This window comes from Cebus imitator, unplaced genomic scaffold, assembly GCF_001604975.1.
Source record: "Cebus imitator isolate Cc_AM_T3 unplaced genomic scaffold, Cebus_imitator-1.0 Scaffold9, whole genome shotgun sequence".
Classification (NCBI taxonomy): domain Eukaryota; kingdom Metazoa; phylum Chordata; class Mammalia; order Primates; family Cebidae; genus Cebus; species Cebus imitator.
This window is the reverse complement of record NW_016107324.1, coordinates 6685432-6710762: the sequence shown is the minus strand read 5'-3', so window position 1 is coordinate 6710762 and position 25331 is coordinate 6685432. Positions and strand designations below refer to the sequence as shown.

Genomic DNA, 25331 nt, shown 5'->3' with positions numbered 1-25331 from the left:
ATCTCTTGACCTCGTGATCCACCCGCCTCGGCCTCCCAAAGTGCTGGGATTACAGGCTTGAGCCACCGCGCCCGGCCTGACACAAAGGATTTTCTAAGGCAAGGAAGTAAATACTGACTAGCATCTTTACCTATATAAACATATCCTAATTGGATAACACAGTCCAGAGTTGGAAGTTGCCTTGGTAAGATTTATTACTATTTCCTTCCTCTCTCCCTGTTTCACTTCCCAATAATGTCTCTGTTCCTCATTATGAATAATAAAGTTCATGTCTGAAAGGTAGTTTTCAAATCCACATGGGCATGCTTTACAGACTGAGATGGAGAAATTGACATGGTCTATTAAATTGATGGGGTCATAAATATCCCACTCTTTCCCTGAACCTATAGACAGGAGTGAAAGATAAACAGATTCAGATAGTTCAATGTGATATAGTCACGTTACAAGTGATGAGACAGATGTGAGTCGATGGTAAATCTAGTGAGGGGGAAAAAATAAAAACCAAAAACCCTAACTTCAGCTTCTAACCTTATTTTACTTTCATTGACTGAAATTGCCCCAGATCTTGTGCCCAAAGGACATGTAGAGCTCCTAGATTCTGAAGTAAGCAGTTCGGGGTTGTAGTAAACTGGCAGAACATGTCTCTGAAGTGAATATCACTTATGAAACTGTCTTAAACACTGGAAACAAATATAATTAACAATTCGAGTTCTCTCTTGCCAAACTTCAGTTTAAAATAACAGAAAATTGCCAAATATAGGGAGCAAGCTCATTCTTTGTGTCTTCATAGCCCAGAAATTAATTGCACACCCTTCTGTTCCACCAGGGTGAAGGGAAGAGTGTGAACTCTGAAGTCAGGCAGGTTTGGGTCTGATACCAGTTCTCCGTTACTTACTAGCCATGTCCTCAGACTAGTAAGTAACAAGCCATGACAAGTCCACATAACCTCATTTCCTCTATCTGTAGTACAGGCATAACAATACTTACTAATCAAGTTGGTATGAGGACACAATAAATAAAGTAGCTCCAGCTAAGGTCCCATTCCCCAAATTTGTCACTATTGACTCTCAAATTGCCTAAAATTCCTGCATGGCTCATGAACATGGGATAAGGCAGAGTTGATACATTAAAAATGAAAATGTATGAGCGTGGTAGTTATTGGGGTATATGACATTTTCAAATTAGCAACTTTGTCTTCATTTTCTTTTGCAAAATCGCTAGTCAGTTGCTATGCAGGGAATTTGTAGACTAGGACACAGTATTAAAAAGTTTGGAATGTAAAAATACATTTAGAATTAGAATATGAGGGAGCATTGAAGAGGACAGGCCTGGGATAGTAGAGAAAAGTCACACTGAGATAGTATTTTGGTAATTAAATGTGAGAGTCCTTAGGATTAGAAGAAGAGGGCAGCAAAACAAAGTAGGTGTGAGGGTGCGAGTAGGGAAGTAGCTGTGCACAGAAATGGTGGCACCAGGTCACCCTGCCAACTTGGCCAAACTTGGAGTTATCCTTCCTTCCCCTCTCTCACCCACCTATAGCTAAGTCATTGGCAAATTCTACTTCCAAACTTTATGCAGGATCCAATAAATTCTAGTCATTTCCACAGGTACTCTAGTCTTATTCTCAGGTCCTGATGATCACAATGGCCCTCTCCTCATGCTCTGCTTACCCTTCCCTCCTAGTGTCTGTTCTCTGAGGAGTAGCCAGAGTCAGCTTTTTATTTTTTCTGGCTTATTAAGATATAATTGATAAAAGTTGTATATGCATATGGTATACAATGTGATGTTTTGGTATACAAATATATCATGAAATCATTACTACTATCAAGCTAATTAACATATCAATTGGCTCACATAAGTTACTTTTTTTGTAATGAGACTATTTAAGATTTACTGTCTTACCAACTGTCAAGCAATACAATACAGTATTATGACTATAGTTACCATGTGTACACCAAAAATATAGAACTTATTTATGTTGCACAAATGAAATTTGTGCTATTTGACCAACATCTTTTCATTTCTCCTCCCCACTTCCCCCACCCACCACCAGCCGTTGGCCACCACCATTCTCCATGCTTCCGTGAATTTGACTCTTTTAGATTCCACATATCAGTGAGATCATGTAATTTTTGTCCTTCTGTTCCTGGCTTGTCTTAAAGTGTCTTTGTCTGGCTTTGATATCAAAGTAATGCTGGACTCATAAAATGAGTTTGGAAGCATTGCCTCCTCTTCAAATTTTTAGAATAGTTTGAGAAAAAATAGACAGTAATTCTTCTTTGAATGTTTGGTAGCATTCAAGAGAGAAGCCATCAGATCCTGGGCTTTTCTTTATTGGAAGGTTTTTAATCACTGATTCAATCTCCTTACTCATTATTAGTCTGCTCTGATTTTCTATTTCTTCATGATTCAGTCTTGGTAGGTTGTATGTTTCTAGGAATTTGTTTCTTCTAAATTATCTAATATGTTGGCATGTTTGTAGTAGTCTCTTATGATCATTGTATTTCTGTGGTATCAGTCATACTGTCTTCTCTGTCATTCATAATTTTGTTTTCTTGAGGCTTTTCTCTCGTTTTTTCTAGTTGATCTACCTAAGATTTATCGATTTTGTTGATCTTTTTCAAAAACCAATTTTTAGTTTCATTGATTTTTTTTCTAGGCTCTCTTTCACTTAATTCTGCTCTAATCTTTACTATTTTCTTTCTTCTGATAAGTTGTTCTTTTTCTAGTTCCTTGAGAGATAAAGTTAGGTTGTTTATTTGAGGTCTTTCTTTTTTCTTAATGTAGGCATTTATCACTATAAACTTGCTTCTTAAATTTGTTTTTGCCACACCCATAAGTTTGGTATGTTTTGTTTCCTTTTTCGTTTTTCTCAAGATGTTTTTCTTTTTATTTTGATTTCATGAGCATTTTGGTTAATTTTCACATGTTTATGAACTTTCCAGTTTTACTCTTGTTATTAACTTCTAGTTTCACACTATTGTAGTTAGAAGAGATACTTGATGTGATCTCAATCTTCTTATATTTGTTAACAGTTTCTTGGGGACCTAACATATGATCTATCCTAGAAAATGTGATATGTTCACTTGAGAATAATGTGTATTCTTTTGCTGTTGGATGAAATGTTCTATATATGTCTGTTAGATTCATTTGACCTATAGTATTGTTCATGACTGCTGTTTCTTTGTTAATTTTCTATCTGAATGATCTATCCTTTGTGAAGCAGGGTATTGATGTACCCCACCACAATTATATTATTGCCTATGTCTCCATTTAGCTCTGTTAATATGCGCTTCATATATTCAGATGCTACAATATTTGGTGCATATATATCCTACAATTATTATATCCTCTTGATGAACTGACATTTTAAAATTGAATAACTTTCTTTTTGTCTTATGACAGTGTTTTCCTTAAAGTTTATCTTATCTGATATAAATATAGCCACCCCTGCTATCTTTTAGATATCATTTGTATGGAATATCTTTTTCCATATCTTTACCTTCACACTATGTATGTCCTTAATGCTAAAGTGAGTCTCTTACAGAAAGTATATAGTTAGATATTGGTTTTATAACCCATTCAGCCACTATATCTTTTGATCAGAGAATTTAATCCATTTACATTTAAACTAATGACGGATATGCAAGTATTTACTACTGTAATTTTAAAAATGGTTTTCTGACTCTTTTGTAGTTCTTTCTTTAACTTTTATTTTAGGTTTGGGAGTACATGTGAAGGTTGGTTACACAGGCAAGCTCATGTCACAAGAGTTTGTTGTATATATTATTTCATAACTCAGGTATTAAGCATAGTACCCAATAGTTACCTTTTCTGCTCCTCTCCCTCCTTCCACCCTCAACCCTCAATTAGACCCTAGTGTCTGTTGTTTCCTTCTTTGTGTTCGTAAATTCTTATCATTTAACTCTCATTTATAAGTGAGAACATGCAGTATTTGGTTTTCTCTTCCTGTGTTAGTTTGCTGAGGATAATAGCTTCTAACTCCATTCATGTTCCCACAAAAGACATAATCTCGTTCTTTTTGATGGCTGCATTGAAAAGATCCATGGATGTCTGTGTACCAGAATTTCTTTATTTGATCTGTCATTGATAGACATTTAGGTTCACTCCATGTCTTTGCTATTATTAATAATGCTACTGTGAACATTCACATACATGTGTCTTTATGGTAGAATGGTTTATATTCCTCTGGGTATAAACCCAGTAAGGGGATTGCTGGGTTGAATGGTAGTTCTGCTTTTAGCTCATTGAGGAGTCATCATACTGCTTTCCACAATGGTAGAACTAATTTACACTCCCATCACCATTGTATAAGAGTTCTTTTTTCTCTGCAACTCACCAGCATCTGTTATTTTTGACTTTTTAATAGCCATTCTGACTGGTATGAGATGACATCTCATTGTAGTTTTGATTTGCATTGCTGTAATAATCAATGATATTGAGCTTTTTATATACACTTTTTGTCCACATGTATGTCTTCTTTTGAAAACTGTTCATTTCCTCTGCCAAATTTAATGTTTTTTTTTTCTCTTATAAATTTGTTTAAGTTCCTGGATGCTGGATATTAGACCTTATAGACCTGTATATTAGATGCATAGTTTGCAAATATTTTCTTTCATTCTGTAGATTGTCTGTTTATTCTCTTCAAAGTTTCTTTTGCTGTGCAGAAGCTCTTAAATTAATTGATCCCACTTGTCAAATTTTGCTTTTGTTGTAATTGCTTTTGGTGTCTTTGTCATGAAATCTTTGCCTGTTCCTATGTCCAGGATGATATTCTGAGATTCTCTTCCAGGGTTTTTATAGTTTTGGGATTTACATTTAAGTCTTTAATTCATCTTGAGTTGTTTTTTGTATTTAGTGTAAGGAAGGGGTCCAGCTTCTTCTGCATATGGCCAGCCAGTTATCTCAGCATCATTTATTGAATAGTGAATCTTTTCCCATTGCTTGTTTTTGTCAGCTTTGTCAAAGATCAGGTGGTCATAGGCATGCAGCATTATTTCTGGGCTCTCTATTCTGTTCCATTAATCTATGTGCCTGTTTTTGTACCAGTACCATGCTGTTTTGGTGACTGTAGCTCTGTAGTATAGTTTGAAGTCAGGTAATGTGATGCCTCCAGCTTTGTTGTTTTTGCTTAGGATTACCTTGGCTATTTGGGCTCTTTCTTCATTCTTCTCTTACTCTCCTCTTTCGTTATTTAATTTTTATTTATTTATTTATTTTTTGCAGTGGTATGCTTTGATTTCTTTATCATTTCGAGTGTCTGCTACAGGTCTTTTTGTCTGTGGTTATAATGAGGTCTACATAAAATATCTTATAGTTATAATAGGCTATTTTAGGCTGTAAGCAACTTAACATACAAAAATTCTGTATTTTAAGTTCTACTTCCCTTACATATTACTGATATTACAATTTACATCTTTCTATATTGTGTATGTCTTGACACATTACTGTAGCTAGGGTTATTTTTAATAATTTTGACTTTTAACTTTATGCTAGAGTTAAAACTGATTTTCACACAATTGTTACAGTACTAGAGTATTGTAAATTTGACTATCTCTTGCTTTTCTGGTGAGTTTTATACTGTTACATGTTGTTAGCATTTTTTCATTGCAACTTGAAGGATTTACTAAGCATTTCTTGTAAGGCAGATCTAGTGGTGATAACTCCCTCAACTTTTGTTTGTCTGGGACAGTCTCTATCTCTACTTCATTTCTGAAGTAAAGTTTTGCTGGGCATAGTTTTGTTGGTTGCCAAGATATTTTCTTTCAGCACTTGATTATCCTACTATCACCTGGCATGAAAGGTTTCTTCCAAGATATCTACCTATAGTTTTGTAGTGGTTCAGTTGTAAATGATGATTTGCTTTTCTCTTACTGCTTTCAAAAGTCTTTGTTTTTTAAGAACTTTACACCAATGCATCTCAATCAAGATCTCATTATATTAAATCTATTGGGATTCATTGAGCTTCTTGGATACACAAATGTTCTTGGATACTAGATTTAAGAATGCTTCTGTTATTGTTTCTTTACATAGGGTTCCTGCTTCTTTCTCTTTCTCTTCTCCTTTTGGTACTGCAGAAAAAGGCATATATTCATTTGTTTGATGGTGTCCAAAGTTCCATAGGCTTTCTTCACATTTTTTCTTTTAATTCTTCTGCCTGGACGATTTTGAAAAACACATCTTTGTGTTCCTTGATTATTCTGCCTGATGATGTCTGCTGCTGAAGGTATCTATGGAATTTTTCAGTAGAGTCATTGTGTTCTTCAGCTCCAAAGTTCTATATAGTTTTTGTTTTGTTTTTCATTATTGAATTTGTTATTGTGTTTATGTATTATTTTTCTGATATTATTTAGTTGTCTGCGTTCTCTTGTAGCTTAGTAAACTTTAAGACAATTATTTTGAAGTCTTTGTCAGGCATTTATGTGTCTCCATTTTTAAGGGTCAGTTATTGGTACTTTATTTCATTCCTTTGGTGATGTCATGTTTCCCTGATTATTTGTGATCCTTGTGGATTTGCAGTGGTATCTGTGCATTTGAACAAGTGGGTACCTCTTCCAGTCTTTATAGACTGGCATCACTAGGGAAAGGCCTTCACCAGTCAGCTTGGCCAGAGACTGTGAGCAGAGTATCTGGCAGGGTCTACAGGCAGGCTTTCTGTGGAAGTCTCCAGGTCAACCAACATAGTGCCTGGGTCAGTGGTTAGGTGATCTCAATGCCTAGGTCGACAAGGACTGGCCTGGTACCTGGATCCATAAAGCTTGGGAACATGGGGGCCAGCCTAGATGCTATCTGTGGAGTTAGCCTGGTGATGGAAAAGGCCTAAAGCCTAGGTCCACAGGTGACAGCCTGGATCCCCAAACCATGAGGGCTGGCTTGGGGCCTGGGACTTTAGGGGGTATACTGTCTCTGGAGAAAACCCAGAGCCTGAGTTCACTGGGGCAAGACTGATGCTGGGTGTGCATGTGTGTGTGTGTGTGTGTGTGTGCATGTGTGTGTGTGATGGGATAGTAGTGCCTGGGTCAGTGGCACTAGGTGCAGTGGGCCAGCCTGGTACTAGATGGAGCTGAAACCTGTGGCCATAAGGGCTGTCCTGGTGCTGGGGTAGGCCTAGAAGCTAAGTCTTCAGGGCCTGGTCTACAGCCTAGGGCTGCAGGAGCCAGACTGAAGCTGGGATGGACCTGGAACCTGAGGCCATGATGCCTGGCCTGGCACTGTAGTGGGCCTGGAAGCTGCAGTCCATGGGGGCTAGCCTTGGTCAGAGTGAGTCTTTTAACACACAATGTTAGATTATATGACCCTTTCTTAGTATCTCTCCCTTTCTCTGTCTCTCTCTGTCACATGCACACACACACACACACACACACACACACACACACACACAAATAATAATCCCAAGTCCTTCCCTCAATCTGCTTATCTGGCCCACAGAATCTAGTCCTTTGACCTTTCCTTTGTTCACTGTGTCCAGCTGCACTTATCTTCCTCCATAATTTGAACATTCTCCACCCTTGGGATGTTTGTACAGTTTTTTATTTTTCTCTGGAATTTTCTACTTCCAGAAATCTATAATTCATCCCCTTACTTTATCAGCTTTGAATGCAGATATCACCTTCTCATGGAGGTCTTTCCGAACTTCCCTGCCTAAAATAGGACCACGCACTTCATCATCCTTTATCCTCTGATCCTGATCCTGTACTTGACCACTCTGTCCAATGACAGGATTCTGGACTTGCACAGTCATAAAACAACCTCACAGGAGCATGAGCTGCTGTGCATAGAATCTGAAGCCCTTTCTTTGAACCCTGCCCTAATCTGTCCTCAGAGCCAGGAACTGGGTTTCATGGCCTTCAGATGTCCCCTATCTGAAATCTATCCAGCAAAGCAGGATGCCAGGGGCATGGCCAGTTGTCAGAGTCTAGGAAGCACACAAGTGACCAAGGACACATATTTTCTGCAATTTGTCTATTTCATCCTCACAGAAACTATTTGCCAGGAGGCCTACCTAACAGAGAACAGCTTGAAAATGCTTACTTTAGTATACTATTAAACAATCTCAGAAAAAAAATTAAAATTTATCTTATTGAGCCAAATTTCCCCATGGAAAAATAATAAGACAATTTTCTCTTTATAGCTGTGGTATCAGCTGCAGAGAAATCCCAGTGACAACTGAATTTCAATGATGGCTGGTTTCCATTGGATCAGCCAGAACAACTATAAGCATAGTGAATTCTGCAGTATGCCACCCTTACCCCCTGAAGAATAGATGCACTCATTCCCTCAGTGCTAGAGGATGTCTATCTAGTTCACTGCTATATCCACAGTGGCTGGGACAGTACTAGTACCTAGACACAAGGTAGGTATTCAATAAATGCACTGGATGAAAAATGAACATCCTGTTCATTGATTAGTCTTCTCTACTAATACCAGAAGCTATATGAGACAGCTTATTTATGCATAAGTACAAAAGCTCTTCTTCAAGCAACTGGCCAGGGCCCAAACTACAAGGTCAGAAGAAAAGCTTGTTTCTATTGTTTGTGTTTATAATGCTGGCTGTGAGGGTTGGTAGAGATTGTGGGATGTGTAATTTGTGGATAGACAATAGCATTGGTGAGGTGGGAGTTTCTGTTTGATGCCACACAAAGTTGAAATGCAGTCTCTCCCCAAAGCAGTGAAACTGACTTCCCTGGTATGGTTCACATAAGGAGAATGGAATTTATATAGCTCAGCCTTTCTAGCATTAGAGCAGTCTTTGGAGCACTAGAGAAAGTTCTGGCTGACATTGACAGATGCAAGCCTAATAGAAGAATGACTAAAAGCAAAATGGCTGTGTCTGTTCTTGATGTATAGGTCGGAAGTCCTACAGGAGTAGAGGGTGCAGGCTCTTGTATTGGCTCCTCTTCTCAACAGTACTACCACACTTACAGGACCTTGTGATAGTTACAAGGTGCTTAAACCTGCATACAACCTCCCAGTTCATATCCCAGTCAGTTTCTGCTGGAGAACCACCATATCATCAGAAGATACCTGAGTCAGAAGGGACTTTAGAGCTCATCCCCTGCAGTTGGGTTTATGCTGGTTCCCTTGCTTTAGCCAGAACAGCTCTGTTTTCCTCTGTTTCCTTCATTTCACTTGAGAAAGGCAGTATATTTCTGAATAAATTACAATCCAGCAAATATACAAGCTGTTTATATTACAGTCCAGGAAACCAAGTCCAAAGATGTGCTGAGATGGACTTAAGACCCAAGGCAGTTAGTGACAGGATCAAACAATGAAGATGGATATTGTGTCATCAAGCCTAGCTCTGTTTCTCCACTCCATGCATTACTGCCTGTGCCAATTATTTGATATGGCCATCTTTGTTACTTAATTTTCTCCATATGTTAATGTTGTTCTCCTCACCAGTTTTTCAGGCCTTAAAGAGTGGAGCATGTCACACCTGTCTTTACACAAACCCCAACCCCACAGAGCCCCAGCCCAGGGATTTACACCTCCTAGGTACTCAGTTGCTTTAGTGCTTGAGTGATCACAGCTGACTGCTCCTGGCTGCCTAGAGACTGAGAGGCATAGCCAGCTCCATCCCCTTTGCTTGGCACAGCTCTTACCTCCTTGAGTTCCAGAAATAAGCAGAACTTTGGGAAAAGTAGAATAAGAAGAATGTCTTTTAGTCCAATCCCACCACTCCTCTGCCGTCTGGTAGGCCTCTGCCGTCCTTGAGTTCCAGAAATAAGCAGATCTGTGGGAAAAGTGGAATAAGAATAATGTCTTTTAGTCCAATCCCACCACTTCTCTGCCATCTGGTATATTCCTCCAGGGTATTTTGTCTGGTTCCTCAGAGGAACACTACTAAAGCCATTCTGCCTGTCCAGGGTTAGGGGTAAGTAAAGATGTGATTGCTCCCAAACCAGCTCCACCCAGTACACAGTGTGTTCTTTGGTCCCTGCCTGTCCTCTACCACCTTCCCTTTTTTTTGCCAGGCGTGAAGAGGATTGTTGTTGGTGAAAACAAGAAGAAGGGATGTGTTAGTTAACCACTGCTGCATTAAAAACAAATGCAAACTTAGCAGCTTAAAACAACATGCATTTATTATTTCACAGTGTCCATGGATCAGGAGTCGGGGCAAATCTTATCTGACTCCTTTGCTTAGAGTCTTACAAGACCATTTTCAAGAGGCTGCAGTCTTATCTGAGACTCTAGGTCCTCCTGCAAGTCCATGTGGATTCTGGCAAAATTTATTCCTTTACATCTGTAAAATTCATATTGGCTTACTTCTTCAGGGCCAACAGAGAGGGAGTCTGCTATCTGGAATCTCTAAGCTTAGAGAAGGAACAAGCCCTCTTTTAAAGGACTACTTAATTAGGGCAGATTAGAACAGAGGTTCTGAGGTTCTGTAGATTAGAACCTTAACTTAATTTCCCTTGCAAAATCCCTTCACTTATAACATAGTATAATCATGGGAGTGATATCCCATCACCTTTGTCACATCCTATTAGCAAGTCACAGGTCCTGCTCACACTCAAGAGGAGATTGTTTCACAAAGGCATGAATACCAGGAGGCAGAGGTTACAGGGGTCATTTTAGCTTGCTATTATCACAAGGGGATTATTAGAAGGATAAGTAACTTACTCATGGTTACCTCATGGCAGAACCAGGTTTCCAATCAAGAGTGTCTGAAGTTAGGGCTTCTATTCTTAACCTGTACTCCCTAACTTATATATTTGAAAAACAAACTGACTCTCATGATGTTTATTGGCAAGCAACTGGTACAGGTGTATTTATCTAACTAGCTGGGTATAAACTTAGGTGGCCCCCTCACTCTGTGTCTCATTCCTTCCCCCCTGTATCACCACCTGATTTTTGTAAGGATTAGTGAAAAAGTACAAAGCATTTCAAATAGCAGGTACCTATAAATGCTGTTAAACTGAAATAAAAGGTAGCAGTTTTGAGGAGAGGAAGTTGTCCAATTTAACCTCTTCCTCATTCTGCCAAGGTTGGTCTAGAATGCTATGAGTATTGGTGTGGTTGGAGGAAGGAAGAGGATGACTGAAAGCGAAAAGTAATGTCCCTGAGACCTCACCTCCCTCCATCATCTCTGCTGAGGGCTAAGAGGGCACACTGGAGAAATTCTGACCAGCACAGTTTTAGGATCACATTTCTGTTTCAGGAAACTTGCTGTGATAGTGGAATGAAAATGAGTTGAAGGATGGTAAGAAAAGAATACCAAATATAGAAAGCTCTTGCAGAATTTTGAGTGAGAGATAATTATTACCTGAATAAAGAGGTCAGAAGAGGGCTAGAGAGGAAGAGCCTCTACACATATTTAGGATACAGAATCTATTGAATTTTGTGATCGTTTATGTGTGAGGGGTAAAATAAATGAGCCTAAAAAGAAGTATAAAATAATCATTAAAGAGGTTGGAATAAAACCAGCAAGTTTCCTAAAGAAGATAAAATACATCATTTTCACCATCCCCCACCTCACATAGGATATAGCCTCTTGCTGAGTCAGGGAAAAGAGAGGGCTTATCGGAGGGTGTGGTAGCATGTAAGGCGATTAACACCATATGTAAGACTGGGTCCTAAGGAGCTTAGAGAAGGAACAAGCTTTTAGTTCTGAACACTGGGACTAGCGGTATCACCTGGGGACTTGTTAGCACTTGTTTCATCCTAGACCTACTGAATTAGAAAGTAAGGATGAGGCTCAGCCATCTGTACAAGCTTTCCTGGTGATTTTCATTCAAATAAACTTTGAGATTTGCTATAGAGAATTCATTTTCGTTCTGAAAATACATCCATTCACAAAATCTCTGGGCACGTAAGAAAAATGAATACCCAGGGTCCTCCAAAATGGGCCATTACTCAAACTGAAGTACAATTGGCTGGACAAGTAGGAAATCAGTGAGGATAAGGTTCACTTTTCTCCCATACCTGAAGATGCCAAATGATACCTTCCAGATTCTCAAGAGAAAGAAGATACTTCTGACTCATATTTTGTTTGCTATTGAGTATTGCTCATAATAAAACATTTTCAAAAGGAAAGAAAAATGAAGGAAAGGAGATGGGGAGGAAAAGGCCATATTATTTGGTTTTGCCTTGAGAAGTCCATGTCCTGACTCCTCACCTTGCATTTTCAGTTACCACCTTCACAGCTTGCTCAAAGGCCTGTACCCAGAATCCTCTGGTGGCTTGGAATCTATAGGGCAGAGATGTGGATTGAAGGGAGTGTCCATAAGCTCCCCTTAACTCTTTCAGATTTGGTCATTCAGATAAGGATTCTAAGACCTGTGCAGATATTCACAGATACCTGATCACTGTAGCAAGAGGAAGGACAAGGCCTGGGGTAAGGCCTGTGGCTGAGGCCTGACCCACATTACTTTCAGAAGTGGTCTCAGGATAAGTTCCAGTGTGCACTTCTATCTCTGAGCCTCTGCTACCTTATTTTCAAGATGGATGAGTTAAGCTAAATGGTATACCAAATATTTTTATTTTTACCTGTTCTTTCATGTCCCACAATTCCTAACCCTATAGATGATATCAGTTTAGCTCTGGAGGCAAGGGAGAGTGCTACTCACCATATTTATTATTTGAGGGAAAGGTCTTTAAGATTTTCAGTATTGTGTTCACTTTAAAGCAAGACAAAACCAGCCACTCATATACTCTGAAAAGTTCTATAAATATTTTTGTCTGTGTATATATGAAGCTAGCATTTTTGTGGGGAGAGTATTAAATTTGCATTGACAGAGATATTTGAAGTAAGCAGAAGACAGTTTCTCTGACCTTAGAAATTGTTCTGGAGGAAGGTTTAGTGATCTTTCAAATGTCTTTGAGGCCCAGAGAAGAAGCTATCTTTCTGAAGAAATGGAAAGACTCAGTCCCACCATTCTTTAATGGCTTTCTTCCATCTTCAAATTAGGGGGTATTAAGTAAGTTGAAATTTTTCTTTTCAAATTGTTTTCTTGTTTATACAATGGTAGGCCAGAGATTCCGCAGCTTTATTTTCCTTCGGCACAAAATTAATTCCTTGACTTTTAGTGTTTCCTTCATTCTTTCTTTTTTCATTTGAAAAAAATACATTACTCAAAGGCAAACAGAATGTGAGCCAGAGGCATCTTATTTCTCTAAAATATTTGGCAAGTTTCATTTGGCAACTTCAGGTGGAGTAGAAAGGTAAGACTTTTCCTCACCATAATCTTAAATATCCAGCCAACTGTACTTCCATTTGAGTCCTGCCCATATCTGTTTTGTCTGACTTCCCAAAGGTTATATGAATGGGTATATTTTCAGAAACAAACATAATAACAAAAGTTTTAAAATTCACCCAAAACTTTTTGAAAAAAATACCATAAATTGTTTTCTTGATTTCAAATAATTATGGTACCCTTTTATCACAACTTGAACCAAAATGCTCATTCTGTAACCAAAATGCACTTCCTTGTTTATTCCCTTACAAAAGACATAATTTTGTCTTGAACATAATCCTCCTCCTCTGTACTTTTTTTTAGAAACTAAAAGTAATTTTCAGATTTATTTTGAAAGTTGAATGATTTCTCATAACAGTCCTACTAAATATATTTGGGGAGGATTTGGAATAATTGTTTTTCAAACAGAAAGTAACAGCAAATAAGGGTGAGGTGATGGATTAAGACTACACAGGGAATCCCTGTTTATGCTAGATTAGAATTTAGTTCGTTCATTCAGTAAATATTCAGTAACGTTCACATTACTAATCTGGCTCTTCATATACTAGAATATAGTTATTGTCTTTATACTCCATGTGCCTTTTAAAGGGATAATTTTATTCCAGTATTTTCCTGATTCTCCCATCATGCATCCCAAACTCATACAATCACACTATCAGGAGGGAACCTTACACTACTTCGTATCCAAAGGCAAAGAAGAAAGAAAAAAAGCAAAGGAAAATAGAAAAGTAACAGGAGTCTAGAAAAAACATACTAGAATGATTTTTACCCTTCATCTATAATAGAGAAAAATGAAAGTTTTCCCAAAACAGAACTAACATTTTCCCTTGCTTCCAATTAAATAACACTCTTACACAAGACTCTATGTAATTTCACTTTATGTAAATCCTGATTCACAAAACCCTTGGCATTGAAAACTGAGTAACTTCAGAAACTCAAGACCTTATTATAACTGAAATATCTATTGTAAAGTTGGTAAAGTGCTTTCCTATTTAAATTAAGAGAATAAAAGAATATCAGAGCTAGAAGATGTAGAGATTATCTACTTCAGGGATCCAGATAGGTTTTATCTCATATTGTTTAATATAGGTTTTATTATTATTAAGTATGGTAAGGTCAACAGATTAGGAGATGACTTCCAGTGGAAAGATAGTTATATTTGCACATTCTAAGAGAAGGGGGCATGCCACAAACACACATGGGGAAGCACCAGGGCCAGTTCAGAGACAAGAGAGACGGGAGAACTGTAGGAAAGAATTACTATTATTTTTGTTTCTGTGGGAAGGAACAAGTGACATAGTGGGAAAATGTTTAGGATTAGCTAGTTAGAATAATTTCAGCAGATTCTGGGGCACTGGTACTATCTCTGGTTGTTGGGTACCTGGCCTTGGGGTGCTTAGAACAAGTGGAGAGTGGCTCAGAATATGAGAGCTCTAATAAAAGAAGTGCTTGCGGGGGTGGGCTTTTGACTGGTTTGCATTTGAATTGTTTGGCTCAGTTGGCAGTGTACTCCTGGGCAATATCGTTACCATCTCTAGGAATTGATTAACCCTGGGAAGGGAAATCCCTTTAGGGTCAGCAAAGCAGTAGTCTAACATTTCTGAATTTCCAAGGTTGAGCACAGTATTCCAAAGACTTTAACAGGAAATTTCCCTTGACTTAGATGGATGTGACATGACACAAATTCGCAGCTCTCTAGGCTCCTTGTTTCTCCCTCTTAAACTCTCAAACAAAAGCGGGAGTTCAAAGGAAATTGCCCAAGTACTCATGATTCCCACAGTAGGGCAGAAATTATTTAGACACATGGTTGACCCTGACTGCCTCTTCAGTGCAATTGCTGGACTTAAAAAGCCCACACAAATGACAAACCAGAAGTAAAAGCAAACTTGTGAAGTAGATGTAATTTTCCTTTCATGGGTTTAAATTTCCCCTAGAAATTCTCTACTCTCTTTACACCTATTTTCTGAAGCCATACCATAGTACATGCATTCTCGCAGTTAGATGCCCAGGAACTCCAAAATTTAGCACTTGTTCCTGGCCTTCCATTTTGGATGTCATTATCCACTTCACATCTTAATCACAAAACCTGCCCAAATTTCGAGCTAAAATACTATGGTGGGGTGTGGGTGTGTAGGCTTCAATGTTACTGAAAGAGAACCTAGCATTCTCACAAAACAGTCCATTAGCTTACATCTGTCTATAATTAGCTGGATAATACGTTGGGTCCAAAAGGAAGAATACAGTTTAGAGAAATGTCAATGGATTAGGAATAGGAGAGTAGAGAATTCTAAGTTCTGTCCATGACATTTGGGGCAAGTTCCAGGGAGAAGGGTTGTGATTACTTTCTTAGGAGAAGAAATTCTTGCAAAATAAAAGTGAGAAAGTGTTAGGGAAAATGCTGTCTGTTCTGTTTAAGCATGGTTCTGACTTTACAACATTTTTATTTCCTGAGAAAACATGCGTAGGCAAATATAGCAAGCTACACACACCCAAGATAATTGAACAGATGATATGCTTTGCACAATGCAAGTTGCAAATGCCAAAGTTCATTCTTCTGCTGTAATATTCAACATCAATAGTTAAGAATGCCCTGGGTAAGTTATATGCCTGACTAAGAAAACAGCATCCTGTTTTGTATAAATATGTTTAGGGGGTAACAATAATTGTTTTTGTCATTTTGTCTCATTTTTATAAGATATTTGATTCTGTTTGAGGCTAGCTAATGAATTTGGGTTTGTTCTGATTTATAAGTGACCCTTGGATGAATCTACAGTTGTTCCTGGAATTTATACCACAGGGATTCCCTTTTCTGTCCTCCTTACTTAATTAACAAACATATCACACATAAATGTGATGGGAGGGCAGACAGACATTTAAGTTACTTTCAAAAGGAAGCTTATGTTGGAAAATGTTTCAGCTACATCCAACTTGTGGGTTTTAAAAAATCTAATTCAAGCATTCTTTTATAATTTACCCATCCTGATAAATTATTACTCAAAATCACTTAGGCGTATTGTTCTCCAGGGTACTGGTGGTAATCCAACAAACAGTCATTTAAATGTTGCCTCTCACTTCAACATTTGGTAACCCAGCCACACTATTTAATGAAATGCTTCACGTGAAAGGTCACCCCTGAGACACCAGTGCCTGAGACGGGAAAATTTCTTACCAAGCTGAAATGTTAGTTTCTAGGATCTAGTATGGCAAGTCTGTGCCCTTTCTATTCATGTAACATTTTAGAGATAGAAAATGAAGTAAAGAAGCTGCTTTCAGAAGCTATGGATGTTTGTCCCCTTGGTGATCTGAGTGACAAATACGGCAGGATGGAAAAGAGAAAGTGATAAGCCTGCTGGAATACCAGCAGCTGTCCTTCTGGATGCATCGTCTGCATTGTACTAAAAACACATGGAATCTGTTTTCCACAGAGGCAGAGCTCTGCTCCAAGCTTGGCCCCAGATCAGTTCATACTGGGTAATTATTGGAGAATGTTTTCTCCATGCCACTGTTATTAAGCCACTTTATTGCTAAAAAAAATTCCATGGTGTGGTAGACAGAATAATGGACCCTAAAAGATGTCTACATTCTAATACCCAGAAGCTGTGAATATGTTACTCGCATGCAAAAGAGCCTTTGTTGCTGTGATTAAAATAAAGGACCTTGAGTTGGGAAGATTAGATCCTATTACCCAGGTCGACCCAATATAATCATGTTCTCAAAAGCAGAGAGCCTTTTCTAGACGTGGAGATAGAAAGAGAAAGAGAGTGCAAGGAGGGAGAGAAAATGTGATAATGGAAGAAGGGTCAGAGAGGTGATGTGGAAGAAGAGATTTTGAGCATGAGAGGCACTCTCACTGCTTGACTCACTACCTACTGACTCAGAGAACTCCAAATCTACCATGACTGTTCCTGCTACTATGCCTTTTCTCATATGGTTCCTCCTCTGGTTCTTTCACCTAAATCTTAGCAATCTGTGGTCTACATCCCACTCCAGAACAAAGCCAGTACCAACCCATACTGTTTCTTCTACTTTTGCACTCTGTACCACTTACTTTACTATGTTACACACACAGCACAGAGATTCACAAATTTATTGTTCTAAGGATTTCTTTATACTCTTAAAAATTATTGAGGACCCCAAAGATCTTTTGCTAATGTAAGTTATAGCTATACCACTTAATGTAGTAGAAATTAAAAACAAAAATATTTCGAATAAGTTATTAATTTATTTAAAAATAATCCCATTTCATGTTAACATAAAAAATATGTTAAAAAATAAAGACAGCTATATTTTCCAAAACAAGAAAAGCTAATGAGAAGTGTTGTGTTGTGTTATATTTTTGTAAATCTCTTTTATGTCTGGCTTAATAGAAGACGGCTGGAATTTCAGCCTACGTTTCATCTATTGTTACGTATTGTTTTGATTAAAGTATCTGAAGACAATCTGGCCTCAAACAGTTTGTAGTTGTAACAGGGAAATTATTTTAAAAGCTTTCCAGATAACTCTATATTTTTGATCAATAGGTGCTAGTTTATTAAAGGTTAATTGCAACGTGGAATCCAAAATATCAATTAACACTCCATTACTTTAAAATCCAGTCACTTCCCCTGCACTTTGAAGGAAAATTTTAACCCATACATGATTTTGGAGTATGCATGATTGTTCATTTGGAAAATATTGGTTTATTGAGTTATACAAATCTCATAAGTATTGACACAATTTATTAGGCCATATGAAAAAATAATCAGACTTTTTAAAATCAGCACCAATATTATCACATAAGTATTTACATATTGAAAGGGCATCAAGTCACAGTGGTAGACAAAGGATTTCAAAAGTTCTAATTTTCTCTTGACAGCTCAAATTTGATTGCTGTCAACAAATATTGTCATATTTTTTAATGTGGCAGGCTCATTTCATTCATTTTTTAAAAGATACTATCAAAAACCAAGCCTGAATACCCAAACTGACTCAGTTTGTCAATCATTATCTCATGAAAAATGTGGCTAGTTCAACATGCAACTCAAATTGCAATGAGGAAAGGCATTGACATATGACGTCTGCTTTCGACTTTCAGCAGCACACAGATTTTCATTAAATTGAGCATCAAAGTTCCAAAGGGACTGTCCAGCATTCTTTGGATTAGAGCAATTACATCCACGTGCATGCACCAGCACCAGAAGTGGATATTGCCTTATAGAGACCTGCTTGGCATAAGACAGCAGGAAGTCATAGCTGAAGACAAAAATCACACTGACCTTGAAACTTTTTGTCTCTCTCACTTCCTAAGTGATGAATATTAGGAAACGAAGGCAGCCAAAGGAGGAAGGTACTTTTATAGTGTCTATCTTTTATAAAAATGATAGCATAATTATGATTTAGGGAAGGGAAAGGGCACAGTAATAGCTACAATACAGGATGTTTTGGGAATTAAATGATTTGATATATATTAGGAGCTTAGCATAATGTTTTGGTTTGTTGAGGACTCAATAAAGATTGTTATTATTACTATCATTAGGAAGAAAGGAGAAAAAGGAAAGGGAGGAGGAAATCGATCTGTAGTCAAATTAATCTGATTGTATGTAGCATTGGACTATTTATAGTGTAGCAAGTTATGCATGGTGAATCTGGGATTTCAGGTGGTTTTCATGACGGCCACTGGGGATGGCCACGAATCCATCATTTGATGTTAATTCTTTGTAGAATGATGTTTTTGATGAGGAGAGTGATTGTAGAATAGTCACCACCATGAAAAGGGCTGAGTCTTTCTATTTAATTAATAAAGTCTCCATCTATTTGGTATATTTTCTTCAAAGAAGGACAGTGTATCTAATTGCTTTCTTGTGGACACTATCAACAAATCTATCGACCAATAGTGTCTTTAGAGGCAGGAGATAAGTCACCACCACATCTCTGAAGTTAAACACCCCAAAAAAATCCTGATGAGTAGAGGGCATAGTTGAGTTTCACCAAAGGAGAAGGACCTATTTGGCAGAAAATTCATGGTTAAAAGGATTTTAACATTTTCTTCATCTAAGAAAGGATATATGCAGATTAAGAAATGTTTCATCTCCTTTTTATGATTATTTGATTATATAAGAGCTGTCAGCAAAATACTTGAAAAAATTGTCTTCCTGATTTTGTTTATGGCTTTACAAAGACTAATCATATTGACTAGGCTAACTTTACCATTGGTGGTCATTTTTTCCTATCTAGCAGTGTTATAATTGGATACATGGGAGTGATTCATATGATCCTGCTTATATGACAGCAAAAGCAGAAAAACAGTACATGATACATGTGGTATAATTTGGCTAGAGAAATGTATAAATATGGATATAAAATTACAATGGGAGACAAAATTTCCAGTGAGTAAACAATTCTGCATAATATGTACAAGGACAGGAATGCCATGCCCTGCTACATAGATACATCAGAGGAAGCAGAAATAGACAAATGGACTGGGATGCTGGGTTAGATCTCATTTCAAAAATATAACTTATCTGAAAGAACATGGGCATTGGTACCAAATAAACCTGATTCTAAAACCTAGTACTGCTTCTTTGTCTTACTAAGTTTTAACAAATTAGTCACTGAAAATCTACTAAAGTGATAGTTTTTCTCATTTATAAAATAATAACAGTAACAATATTACCTACTATATGATTGTTGTGAAAACTGATGTAATAACATATGGGACAAACCTAGTATGGTGCATAGTAGGATAAGGTCTCAATAAATAGCAGTTAGATATGGCCAATTAAGAAAAAAACCGACGTCAACAAGATGACCGACTAAAGGAACCTAACACTTGTTCTCCTGCAACACAGAAAGAACACAACAACAAATAACTACATTTCAAGGAGAATATCTGAAGGTGGGCAATCAAGTACGACAGAGAAGGGGCAGAGAACCTGCAGAATGTAGAAACTCAGGATGGCCACATAAGAATGAAAATGAAATGCCCTGACTTTACCACCTTATCTCCCCAGTCAGGATCAGATTAGAACAGGAGGGATTCTCTGTAGAGAAAAGGTATGCAGGAGGCTCCCAGCAGCCCTCACTGAAACTATCGACAGGTACAGTCTTTTTGTTGGAGAACCCTGAAGTCCTCCCAGTATCTGAGACCAGTCTAGGGAGCTGCCTGCAGTTCACGTAGCTGTATGACTCCAAAGAAGGAGTACATGTTGTGCCTTTTCCCTTACCATGATCTAAGCTGCTATACAGTACAATCTTGAGACTAGAGTCACTACTAAAGTGTGTCCTTCTCTGGGGTCTATTAGCCACTGCATCTGCTCATCTCTGAAGTACTGCCATCACTATAGTGTACTAACACAAGGCAGTGTACCACTCCACAACAGAACAGCTATACATCCCTATACCCTGGGAATAGACTGCCTAAAAAGCTCTCCATCTTCACCCCAGTGGCTGCAGCAACCCAACCTTGGCTACTTGGAACCTAGGCCCAATAAAACGTCCATAACTCCAGTGCCTGAGCCCACATGGCAGTCTACCTCCCAAGGAACAGGCACCGATAGTGTACAAAACAGCTCAGCACCCCCTCCCTCAGCAGGGAAGCCACATCCAACCATGGTAGAGCAGCCCCTATGTATCTACAGTGCATGGAGCAAGCAGCTCAGTGCCCCTGCCTGCAGGTGAGTGCTTGCACCCAACCCTAGCAAAACATCCCCTATGCACTTCTAACATGTGGACCAGCCTGGTACCCTTCCCCTAGTGAGGAGGATGCACCCAACGCAGAAGAGAAGTTGCACAAACACCTGGAGCCTCAGCCACTGAAGTATTCATAGGAATTGCTGACATTGATGATAGAAGAAACAACAGAGACTATACTACTGAACCCACCCAGAACCAAAACCTACATACCCTACCCAACTGACACCCTAGGACACATGTGCAAGCAAAATATCTTTCTCTAGACTAGCTATTCTGTGAAATTGGAAGACGTTATTATTTCACCAAATGCACAGATGTCAATGCAGCTACACAAGAAAGAGGAAAAAGCAATGATATATGACACTATGAAAGAAACACAATATCTCTCCAGTAATTGACACCAAAAACACAGAAATTTACAGATTGCCTAGAAAATAATTCAAAATAATTACCTTAAGAAACTCAATGAGATACAAGAAAATATAAACAAAAAAATTCATTGAAATTAGGAAAACAATTTGTGATCTGAATGAAAAATTCAAGAGATAGATATTATTTAAAAAAAGAAAGCTTGGGCTGAAGACATTAAAGACAAATAAAAAATACAATAGCAGACTAAATGAAGCAGAAGAAAAAAAATCTGAACTTGAAGACAGGTCTTTTGAAATAATCCAGCCAGAGGAGAAGANAAAAAAAAAAAAAGAATGAAAAAGAGCAAGGAAAATCTACAAGGCCTACAAGATACTATTAATCCAAAAATATTCACATAAGGGTAATTACACATGTAGAAGAGATGAAAAAGGGCATAGGAAGCTTATTTAACAAAATCGTAGCTGAAAATTTCCCAAGAATTGATAGAGATATATGCACAGCCAGATCCATGAAGCTCAAGAACCTCAACTAGATTTAGACCAAAGACGTCCTCTCTAAGGAACAAGGTAATCAGACTGTCAGAAGTCAAAGACAAAGAGACTTTTATAACTCTAAGGTTTTTTTTGAAATCCCCAAGGTACCAACAAACAAACAAACAAAAAACAGAGCAGATAAAAGCAGCAAGAAAAAAGTGTCAAGCCACATATAAGAAAATTTCCATTAGACAACAGATTTCTCAGCAGAAACTTTGCAAACAAGGAGAGAGTAGGTTCAGATATTCAAAGTGCTGAAAGAAAAAAATAAGCTTTTAGCCAAAAATACTATACCCAACAAATCTATCCTTCAGATGTGAAGAAAAAATAAAGTATTTCCAGACAAGCAAAATCTGAGGAACTTCAGCACTAGACAAGCCTTATAAAAAATGCTTCAGGGAGTCCCTCAACCAGAAGTGAAAAGACATTAATTATTACCATGAAATCATATAAAAGTATAACTCATTGGTAGGGGTAAACTCATAATAAAATTCAGAATACTTCATTACTGTAATGGTGGTGTACAGTTTTTCAAATCTTTAGTGTGAAGGCTAAAACTTAAAATGTTTGTATGTTCACTGCAGCAACAATAGCAAAGACCTGGAATCAACCCAAATGTTCATCAATGATAGACTGGATAAAGGTAATGTGATACACATACACTATGGAATACTATGCATCCATAAAAAGGGATGAGATCATGTCCTTTGCAGGGACATAGATGGAGCTGGCTGCTGTTATTCTCAGCAAGCTAATACAGGAACAGAAAACCAAATACCACATGTTCTCTCTTACAAGTGGGAGCTGAACGATGAGAACACGTGGACGCATGGTGTGGAACTATACACACTGGGGCCTATGAAGGTATCTAGGGAGAGCACCAGAAAAAATAACTAATGGATGCTGGGGTTTATACCTAGGTGATGAGTTGATATATGCAGGCTGATGTGGTTTGGCTGTATCCTCGCCAAATCTCATCTTGAATTGTAGCTCTCATAATTCCCACATGTTGTGGGAAGGACTCAGTGGGAGATAACTAAATCATGGTGGTGGTTTCCCCTATACAGTTCTTGTGGTAGTGAATAAGTCTCATGAGATCTGATAGTTTTATAAGAGGTTTCCCCTTTCTCTTGGCTCTTATTCTCTTATCTGCTGCCATGTAAGACGTGTCTTTCGCCTTCTGCCATGATTGTGAGGCCTCCCCAGTGATGTGGAACTATGAGTCCATGAAATTTCTTTTTCTTTATAAATTACCCAGTCTTGGGTATGTCTTTATCAGAAGCATGAAAACAAACTAATACAACCACCACAACACATATTTACCTATGTAGCAATCCTGTACATACCTCAGAATTCAAAAGTTGAAGGGAGAAAAAAAGGAATCACCACTAGAGAACACCAGAATCAGTATTTTAAGCCAGCCTCCTCTAATTTCAGGGTGCCCACTAATTATTGCCGGATATTTTCTCTTAGTTCCATCAGCCCTTCAGAAATAATTCTCTAGTAGAACAAAGTATACAGTTTCAAAGTAATTATTTTGTTTTCTTAATGTCTCTTCCAAGAATTGTGAGTTCTTCAAGGGCAAGACCAATATTCAGTGTTGATTTAGTGAATTAATGATGACTTGTTACTGAAGCCCTCAAAATGATTCAGGGTTTAGGAACTGGGTCTACAAATTAGCATTAACTGAAGTACAGATTGGGAATGAGTTGGGTATGGATTTATAAGTGGGCAGACAAGCTTCAGGGAGCCAGGAAAACAAGAGAAATAAGGCTGTCATTTGCAGGCTCTCTCCAAGTCAAATTGTGCAGTAATCAATCTTATCTTTGAATTTTTGCCTGTATTTCATTTATGTGCTCCCCTCTTACTGTTCCCTCTTCTCAGGTGGGCTGAGCTCTTTAAAAAGTAAAACATCATTAATGGGAACAAAAAAAATTCAAAATGTTCAACAATAATCACAGTTGTAATAAGTTGTTAAGAAATATACCATATAAAAAGATATAAATAAAGGCAAAAAATTACAAATTTTAGTAGAGTGTAAAAGTCTAGAATATTTGTAAGCAACCAATGTAACATCAACAGCTTAAAAGAGTCTTTTATAAGACTATTTTATGAGGTTTTTTTGAAATCCCCAAGGTACCAAAAACAACAAAAACAGAGCAGATACACAAATTAGAAAGGGAAAGGAATCAAAGCTTATGACTACAGAAAAACCACCAAGCTACAAAGGTAAACAAGAGAGGAAAAAATGGACAAAAGATCTACAGAACCAGAAACAATTAACAGAATGGCAGGAGTAAGTCCTTACTTATGAAAAATAACTTTGAATGTTTTTGATTAAGTTATCCAATTAAAAAATAAGATCCAACTATATGCTGCAAACAAGACATTCAGTCTATCTGTAAGGTCATACATAGACTAAAAATAAAGGGATGGAAAATGATGTCCCATGTAAACAGAAATAAAAAGCAGGAGTAGCTATACCCATGTCAGATAAATATAGACATTAAGTAAAAAACTGTAAAAAGAATCAAAGATGGTCATTATATAATGATAAAGGAGTCATTTCAGCAAGAGGATATAATAAATTGTAAATACATATGCACTCAATGCCAGAGCACCTCCATATATAAATCAAATAATATTCTATCTAAAAGGAGAGATAGACTGCAACATAAGAATTGTAGGGGACATAGCATTCCACTTTTACCAATGGACAGATCATCCAGAGAGAACCATAAAAAAAAATTGAGATTTAAAATGCACTGTAGATCAAATGAATCTAACAGATATTTGCAGAACATTACACCCAACAGCTGCAGAATACACATCCTTTTCATCAGCACATGGAACTTTCTCCAGGATAGATCATGTTTTAGCTCATAAAACAAGGCTCAACAAATTGTTTAAAACTGAAATTGTATCAAGTATTTTTTCTGACCACAATGAAATTAAACTAGAAAACAATAATAGGAGGAACTCTGGAAACTACACAAAGACATAAAAATTAAACAACACACTCCTGAACAACAAATGGGTCAATAAAGTAATTTTAAAATAAATTTTAAACATTCTTGAGATAAATGAAAATGGGAATGCAACATACCAAAATCTATGAGATACAGGAAAAGCAATACTAAAAGTGAAGTTTATAGCAATAAAAACTTACATTAAAACATTAGAAAAGTCCTAAATAAACAACCTAATATTGAACCTCAAGAAATTAGAAAAACATGAACAGGCTAGGCACAAATGTTTTAATTCCTCTAATCCCAGTGCTGTAGGAGGCTAAGGCAAAAGGATCACTTGAATTTAGGAGTTTCAAATCAGCTTAGGCAAAAAGTGAGACCATGTCTAAACACACACACATACACAAATTAGCTAGGTGTGGTGTTATGCCCCTACAGTCTTAGCTACCCAGGAGGCTAAAGTAGGAGGATCACTTGAACTCAGGAGTTTGAGGCTGCAGTGAGCTATTATTGCCACACTGCACTCCAGCCTGTGTGACAGAGCAAAACTGTGTTTCAAAAAAAAAGTA

At 37.6% G+C, this 25331-nt stretch overlaps 1 protein-coding gene across 13 annotated transcripts in view; it reads right to left on the bottom strand.

The window, feature by feature from the left end:
- ATP8B4 (ATPase phospholipid transporting 8B4 (putative)) overlaps positions 1 to 25331 on the bottom strand; it is a 419806-nt gene that overhangs the window by 47407 nt on the left and 347068 nt on the right. For all 13 annotated transcript variants that reach the window (XR_005203096.1, XR_005203097.1, XR_005203071.1 and 10 more), the window contains one exon: positions 9624 to 9754. The gene's annotated coding sequence lies outside the window, so the exon portion shown is untranslated. The remainder of the gene's footprint in view (positions 1 to 9623; positions 9755 to 25331) is intronic.